This window comes from Salvelinus sp. IW2-2015, unplaced genomic scaffold, assembly GCF_002910315.2.
Source record: "Salvelinus sp. IW2-2015 unplaced genomic scaffold, ASM291031v2 Un_scaffold1270, whole genome shotgun sequence".
NCBI lineage: Eukaryota > Metazoa > Chordata > Actinopteri > Salmoniformes > Salmonidae > Salvelinus > Salvelinus sp. IW2-2015.
Genome location: NW_019942810.1, coordinates 157,354 through 166,445, shown reverse-complemented (window position 1 = coordinate 166,445; position 9,092 = coordinate 157,354). Strand labels below are relative to the sequence as shown.

Genomic DNA, 9,092 nt, shown 5'->3' with positions numbered 1-9,092 from the left:
GGAACAGACATTCGTCTGTGAGGCACAAAGCAGGCTGACGTGCCTCGTCTTCATCGGACCCCCCCCCCCCCCCTCTCTCTCTGTCAAGACTAGAGCAGGCACCACTGAACCTGTCAAGACACGAGACTAGAGCAGGCACATCTGAACCTGTCAAGACACGAGACTAGAGCAGGCACCATCTGAACCTGTCAAGACACGAGACTAGAGCAGGCACCATCTGAACCTGTCTAGACTAGAACAGGCACCATCTGAACCTGTCTAGACTAGAGACTAGAGCAGGCACCATCTCAACCTGTCTAGACTAGAGACTAGAGCAGGCACCATCTGAACCTGTCTAGACTAGAGACTAGAACAGGCACCATCTGAACCTGTCTAGACTAGAGACTAGAGCAGGCACCATCTGAACCTGTCTAGACTAGAGACTAGAGCAGGCACCATCTGAACCTGTCTAGACTAGAGACTAGAACAGGCACCATCTGAACCTGTCTAGACTAGAGACTAGAGCAGGCACCATCTGAACCTGTCTAGACTAGAGACTAGAACAGGCACCATCTGAACCTGTCTAGACTAGAGACTAGAGCAGGCACCAACTGAACCTGTCAAGACTAGAGACTAGAGCAGGCACCATCTGAACCTGTCTAGACTAGAACTAGACAGGCACCATTCATCTCTTCTTCTTTAAACTATCCCTTCACTTGGACATGATGTGGTAGCAGATAGAAACTATCCCTTCATTTGGACATGAAAACTCCTCCTTCGCATTCTAATGTTAAGGAGTATTGTTGGACTTTCATGACCTCTCTTCAGTCATCAGGGACATGTAGTAAACCTAAAAATAGAGTTGAAAGGATTCTCCTACTTACATCAACAGCCATATACAGTCAACCACTGGATTCCAACCGCAGTTTTAAAGGAGCAATCTGGGATTCGAGAAAGAAACACCCCCCCCCCGACAAAGACGGCAACTTGTTTAGGTTAACGGCTAAGGAACGGTGCTGGAGAAACGTAACCACTCTCAAATTCATAGACAGACCTATTGATGGCTATATATAATTAAAGAATCATTCCCCCCCAAAAAATGGATTTACCAATCCCAGATTGTCCCTTTAAAACAAAACACTAGATACAGACATAATTGTCCCTTTAAAACAGAACACTAGATACAGACATACGTTCAAACAGCAATAGACAGTAGAGCAGAGGTTTACAAACACATGCTTTATTAGGTGCTGTCATCCATGTAATATTATTAGACCAACATGGTGATGAAGACTACATGGGATTCATTTCTCTCAACATGATTATTATTAATTCAAGCCTAATATTACTTATTTATTACACATGTATAATATAATATACATAATCCAACAATGTGGCTCCCTGGCAAAGCGGGAGAGATTGACATCAGACAAATGGAAAAATACGAAAATAATATATTTTATCATATTTTATTATGGTAATAATAATAATAAACAATGCATTGCATATTAGGCTTTTACAGAACAGCAAGTCTATAATATTGTGCAATGACCTTTGACCCTCAGCTCTGCGGTGATACACCTCTCCTCCCGCTATCCGTTCCGTTCCCCTCCCTACTTCCCAATAGAAACCTAAGGAGGGAGTTTAGCACTGGGCCCAATAATCTGTCCTTTCTACCAAAGTGTGCACTTGTTCACTTGCTTTCTTGGGTATCAAAGCAAATTCATGGTGAAACTCCCTCTAGTCTAGTCCTCCACCTATCCTCTAGTCTAGTCCTCCACCTATCCTCTAGTCTAGTCCATACCTCCACCTGTCCTCTAGTCTAGTCCTGCCACCACTCATACCTCTAGTCTGAGTCCATACCTCCATCCTGTCTCTAGTCTAGTCCAACCTCCACCTATCCTCTAGTCTAGTTAATACCTCCACCTGTCTCTAGTCTAGTCCATACCTCCACCTATCCTCTAGTCTAGTCCATACCTCCACCTGTCCTCTAGTCTAGTCCATACCTCCACCTATCCTCTAGTCTAGTCCATACCTCCAGCCTATTCCTCTAGTCTAGTCCATACCTCCACCTATCCTCTAGTCTAGTCCATACTCCACCTGTCCTCTAGTCTAGTCTATACCTCCACCTATCCTCTAGTCCTAGTTAATACCTCCACCTATCCTCTAGTCTAGTCCATAACTCCACCTATCCTCTAGTCTAGTCCATACCTCCACCTGTCCTCTAGATCTAGTCCATTTTACCTCCACCTATCCTCTAGTCTAGTCCATACCTCCACCTATCCTCTAGTCTAGTCCATACCTCCACCTGTCCTCTAGTCTAGTCTATACCTCCACCTATCCTCTAGTCTAGTTAATACCTCCACCTATCCTCTAGTCTAGTCCATACCTCCACCTGTCCTCTAGTCTAGTCCATACCTCCACCTATCCTCTAGTCTAGTCTACCTCCACCTATCCTCTAGTCTGTCCATACCTCCACCTGTCCTCTAGTCCTAGTCTATACCTCCCACCTATCCTCTAGTCTAGTTAATACCTCCACCTGTTCTCTAGTCTAGTCCATACCTCCACCTATCCTCTAGTCTAGTCCATACCTCCACCTGTCCTCTAGTCTAGTTAATACCTCCACCTATCCTCTAGTCTAGTCCATACCTCCACCTGTCCTCTAGTCTAGTCCATACCTCCACCTATCCTCTAGTCTAGTTAATACCTCCACCTATCCTCTAGTCTAGTCCATACCTCCACCTATCCTCTATAGTCAGTCCATACCTCCACCTATCCTCTAGTCTAGTCCATACCTCCACCTATCCTCTAGTCTAGTTAATACCTCCACCTATCCTCTAGCTAGTCCATACCTCCACCTATCCTCTAGTCTAGTCCATACCTCCACCTATCCTCTAGTCTAGTCCATACCTCCACCTGTCCTCTAGTCTAGTCTATACCTCCACCTGTCCTCTAGTCTAGTTAATACCCACCTATCCTCTAGTCTAGTTAATACCTCCACCTACCTCTAGTCTAGTTAATACCTCCACCTATCCTCTAGTCTAGTCCATACCTCCACCTGTTCCTCTGTCTAGATCTATACCTCCACCTGTCCTCTAGTCTAGTCTATACCTCCACCTGTCCTCTAGTCTAGTCAATACCTCCACCTATCCTCTAGTCTAGTCCATACCTCCACCTATCCTCTAGTCTAGTCATACCTCCACCTGTCCTCTAGTCTAGTTAATACCTCCACCTATCCTCTAGTCTAGTCCATACCTCCACCTATCCTCTAGTCTAGTTAATACCTCCACCTGTCCTCTAGTCTAGTCCATACCTCCACCTACCTCTAGTCTAGTCCATACCTCCACCTGTCCTCTAGTCTAGTCCATACTCCACCTATCCTCTAGTCTAGTCCATACCTCCACCTTCCTCTAGTCTAGTTAATACCTCCACCTATCCTCTAGTCTAGTTAATACCTCCACCTATCCTCTAGTCTAGTCCATACCTCCACCTGTCCTCTAGTCTAGTCCATACCTCCACCTATCCTCTAGTCTAGTCCATACCTCCACCTATCCTCTAGTCTAGTCCATACCTCCACCTATCCTCTAGTCTAGTCCATACCTCACCTATCCTCTAGTCCATACCTCCACCTATCCTCTAGTCTAGTTAATACCTCCACCTATCCTCTAGTCTAGTCCATACCTCCACCTATCCTCTAGTCTAGTCCATACTCCACCTATCCTCTAGTCTAGTCTAACCTCCACCTATCCTCTAGTCTAGTCCATACCTCCACCTGTCCTCTAGTCTAGTCCATACCTCCACCTATCCTCTAGTCTAGTCCATACCTCCACCTATCCTCTAGTCTAGTCCATACCTCCACCTATCCTCTAGTCTAGTCCATACCTCCACCTATCCTCAGTCTAGTCCATACCTCCACCTATCCTCTAGTCTATCCATACCTCCACCTGTCTCTAGTCTAGTAATACCTCCACCTATCCTCTAGTCTAGCCATACCTCCACCTATCCAATGCTTTTACATTTGTGAAGGAGTGCACGAGTGCACACTTCAGGAGAAAGGACAGATTATTGGGATTGCAGATTTGTGGATGAGGGGAGCTGTTTGTATAGTATGAATCAGGACGGGGCTTAGCTTGGCCTGGCGCTGCCTGTGATCGCTTAGCTTGGCCTGGCGCAGATCTGTGATCGCTTAGCTTGGCCTGGCGCAGATCTGTGATCGCTTAGCTTGGCCTGGCGCAGATCTGTGATCGCTTAGCTTGGCTGGCGCAGATCTGTGATCGCTTAGCTTGGCCTGGCTGTGGTGAGTAAAGTGCTGTGGTCAACAGACTGCTCTGTCTGTGGTCATTTAAAGGAGCATGGAGTGGGTCTGTGTGTCCCAAATGGCACCCTATTCCCTATGTAGTGCACTAATTTTAACTAGGGCCTATAGCACCCTATTCCCTATCTAGTGCACTACTTTTAACCAGGCCCTGATGTAGTGCACTACTTAGATGAGGGTTTCATTTGGGACGCAGCCTCTTGTGGGCCACTAAACAAAAACACTAGTGAGGGGAAGAGTGGATCTCTGGTGGGTTCAGAACACTATAGTGTATGAGGGGAAGAGTGGATCTCTGGTGGGTTCAGAACACTATAGTGTGTGAGGGGAAGAGTGGTTCTCTGGTGTGTTCAGAAACACTATAGTGTTTGAGGGGAAGAGTGGATCTCTGGTGGGTTCAGAACACTATAGTGTGTGAGGGAAGAGTGGATCTCTGATGGGTTCAGAACACTATAGTGTGTGAGGGGAAGAGTGGATCTTCTGCGTGGGCTTCCAGAACACTATAGTGTGTGAGGGGAAGAGTGGATCTCTGATGGGTTCAGAACACTATAGTGTGTGAGGGGAAGAGTGGATCTGTGGTGGGTTCAAAACACGCATGTGGAATGACACTACCAGATTAAGAGGCTCATGGAGTGCAATGACACTACCAGATTAAGAGGCTCATGGAGTGCAATGACACTACCAGATTAAGAGGCACATGGAGTGCAATGACACTACCAGATTAAGAGGCACATGGAGTGCAATGACACTACCAGATTAAGAGGGTCATGGAGTGCAATGACACTACCAGATTAAGAGGGTCATGGAGTGCAATGACACTACCAGATTAAGAGGCACATGGAGTGCAATGACACTAGTCTGAAAGTGACTGAATACAGAAAAGTGAAATGAAAATAACGTGGAAATGTTACTGTTACCAGTTTAAAAGTTAAAATATTTCAGCCCAAAAAACACAAAGGGTTGGTTTTTCCGGACACAGCAGCGGATGTGCAATATCACCCTCATTCTTTACAGACTAGATCCTGAACTAAAAACCTTGCTGAATGGGGAGAGAAGAATCTCCATTAGGTTTGGACTAGGCTTTATCTGTGTCCGGGAAAACAGGCCCCTCCAACTGTTAAGAAAGGTCATGGTTTCTGTTTACAGTTTAGGATGTCACACAAAGAAAGCTGTATGGATGTCTATGGTTTGGATCCAGGGTCTGGCACGGAGTCGATGTGAAAGCCTCTATAAGGAGTGTATTTGTGGGGTAGGAGAGTTTTGAGTGGGAGGGACTGAGATCCGTAGTTAGTACAATAGCAGAGTGGGTTGGTGGAAAAGGTGGTGTGTGAATGTGGTGGTCACAAAACAAAATAAATTACTAAGTGGGAGAGCTAAGGGACCAAGATGCCTTGGACCGGTGCAATGTGTGTGGATGGCAGGATTGTGTGTGGATGGCACCAGAAGAAGGATTGTGTATTCTCATATTAGTGTTCCCCCTTGTGAACATTGTCTATATCCTGTTTTTGTTTTTGTTTTTTTACATCACAATCCCATGGGCATTTGGCTGTTGTCACGTCTCTTTGCTACTATGCGAGCCGTTGTCATGACCACAGTTGTCATGGCTACCTGCCATGGATACGGTCCTGTCTTCAAAGTGGGCATAAGACACACACACACAACAAGCCACAGCGATTGGTCAGGACTAAGGAAGAAGAGGCGTCACAATCAAGTCAAGATATGGTGTTGTTTAGAGTACCACATTCTCATACGTCTTCTCTTTTCTGTTTCTTGTCCCCCCCTCTTCTCTCTCTCTCTCTCTCTCTTTCATTCTTTGGCACTGGTAGGAATGTGAGGTGGGAGGGGTGGATGGACGGAGGGAGGGAGTGGGCTTCCCTGTTGTCTCTCGCTCTCGTTCTCTCTGTCTATTTGGAGAGCTTACTGATGACTCTGATCAACGCTCCGTTCTCGTCTTTCAGTCGCTGGTTGTCAGCTCTCAGGTCACCGAGCACCTAGAGGAACAACATTGGTTATTAGGTTGAAAACTGACATTGGATATATCCCAAATGGCACCCTATTCCCCTATATAGTGCACTACTTTAGACCAGAGCCCTATGGCACCCTATTCCCTATATAGTGCACTACTTTAGACCAGAGCCCTATGGAACCCTATTCCCTATATAGTGCACTACTTTAGACCAGAGCCCTATGGAACCCTATTCCCTATATAGTGCACTACTATTAACCAGGGTCCAAAAGTAGGGCACTACAGTCGTGGCCAAAAGATTTGAGAATGACACAAATATTAATTTCCACAAAGTCTGCTGCCTCAGTGTCTTTAGATATTGTTGTCAGATGTTACTATGGAATACTGAAGTATAATTACAAGCATTTCATAAGTGTCAAAGGCTTTTATTGACAATTACATGAAGTTGATGCAAAGAGTCAATATTTGCAGTGTTGACCCTTCTTTTTCAAGACCTCTGCAATGCGCCCTGGCATGCTGTCAATTAACTTCTGGGCCACATCCTGACTGATGGCAGCCCATTCTTGCATAATCAATGCTTGGAGTTTGTCAGAATTTCAAAGTTTGTTTGATTGGAGTAGGAAGTACCACCTCAAACTCGTCGATGAGCGCATCAGGGTGACCACAACCAGCTCTCTCAGTAGCGCGCTGCATTAAAGTGTCTGCCTGAGGGAACAATTATCCAGCCATTGGGACCCAAACATAATTATTCTGTATGTCTTTCTTTCCATGCCTCTCTTCCCGACCACTTAGTATCACTTTTTGCCCTTAAAGGCAAGGTGCTCTCAATACTTGCGAAAGTGCCACTTGTTCGTCACCAAACCTTGCCTCGAAAAGAATGTTGATGAGAAGATTGTCGCTCTCGCGAGTGTATGAGGTAGATTATATTTGCCTCATGTCAGTTAACTTACTTCCTACCATGGCTGCTGTTCCTTAAGCGCAGCAAGCATTGTGTGAGTGAGCCACCTCCCTTTGGCTCGTGGAGACATGCAATTCGGCCTATCAACACAGACTATTGACACAGAAGCACACCGTCGTCAGGAAACTGAGTTCACTGTATCGGTGCCCATCACCAACAGGGACTGATCGGCGTAGCGTACTCATTGATGTAGTGCGCGTTTCATACCGCGACATAGCTTTCTTATCTCTAGATCCACCAAACTACCAATCCTGCAAGAACTGGACTCAGTATTCTACTAGTATACAACTTACCATACCCCAAACTTCTACGTGCCATAAAGTGATTCCAAAATACGTCTTCAAGGACTACCTTTGCAGCAATCCGCAACGGTCCTGTACCTCTCATGGACTTTTTTTCGTGGAGAGAATGGCTTCTTTGCTATGCCCGCTCTTTGACACCTCAAGGCCATCCTCCACTCAGTCTCTTCGCGCGTGTCGATGCCGTCGCAGACTGGACCTATCCTTCACCAACCCGCCTAGCTGCCATTCCTGAGCAAGCTCCATCTTAATGGTGATGCCCCGATCCCGCATGGTTGTCTCGATTTAAACAACAATTAAGAGCGTAGAAGAGGACATACCTGCACTGCGTGCTGGATCTTGGTACTTGGGGCAATCACACTGAAGTACCTTATCTTTCACTATTACATTTGAACCGCTCTCCTATGTGAAGATCTCTTAGAATGATGATCCCGTACTAAATGCTGGCTGATTTAAGGCTGCAATCTTCACTGGCAGCAATATCCTTGCGCTCGTGAAGCCTATAGTTGCTGGATACAAAGCAATTGATGACTGTGTCACAGTCGTTCCTATGCAGTTCAAACCATTGGATTTCAATTACCAATGCAAGTGTAAGAACCACCATATATACACTTCGATATCAAAAGCAAACATATCCCAACAATCCTTGTGGCAAAGCTGCTTATCCAGTCTATATTTCACCCCTTCAATGCTCAGCATGTATCAGAGTGAATCTCATGCCTCCTCGTCTATCTATCTCTGTCAACCACCTCGTCTATATCTAGCTTATGACACTGACCTAAACCTCTCAGGATCGTTTTGTAGACACAAAGGCTGAATAATGGCAGTGGAATAATTTTTGTTTCTATCTGGGGAATGCTCCCACTGGCAATGGCAACAAAAAACGAGCGCGCGGTGAGATTGCAATTAACTATCGAGTAGATATTCATTGTACTCTTACACTCTTTACAAAAGCCCCATTTCTGTAAATATGCAAGCTCCACACATCTAACACCAACTTGAAAGAAAATAACCTCTCAATAGAATACAAGACAGACTTGTGAATCAAAGAGTTCAATAGATTGTGTCATTCTATCAAATACTCACAACAACAACCAAATAACTGTATGTAGCATGATGATGGAAATAGAGTTAATGATCCTATACGAGTATTACAAATTTGACATGTGTGGAGTGAGAGTAGTAGGAAGGATCATATTTCCAGAGAAGAGAATGTTATCTTACAATTAATCCAGATGTAGAATCATATCGGAGATTTCAATCTTCATGCTCATGTCAGCAGACACTCTCCTTAGTTTGGCTTACCACCTCACTTGAGCCACGGTATCATCGATACAGTGACTTTACCAGAACCAATTAGGGTTAATGCTTGCCAACGGGGGCCACAGCCAGGTGCAACAGAAACGGAGACTGTTAAGATTTTACCTACTAGCTCGAACACCTCAGGGATTTATAATATGGAACCAGCGGATAGGAAATGCTATTAAGTCCATTTAGCTAGCCAGGTAGGAAAGAGAGAAGAACAGGAAATACTTTTAACCGGCGTTCAGTTTTAATCTCTATGCATCTTGATCTCTC

General features: G+C 45.2%; 1 pseudogene; it reads right to left on the bottom strand.

Moving 5' to 3' along the window:
- Nucleotides 1-1,203: 1,203 nt before the first annotated feature.
- The window catches only part of LOC112070264 (protein phosphatase 1 regulatory subunit 12A-like), a 77,329-nt pseudogene continuing 69,440 nt past the window's right edge, over nt 1,204-9,092 (bottom strand).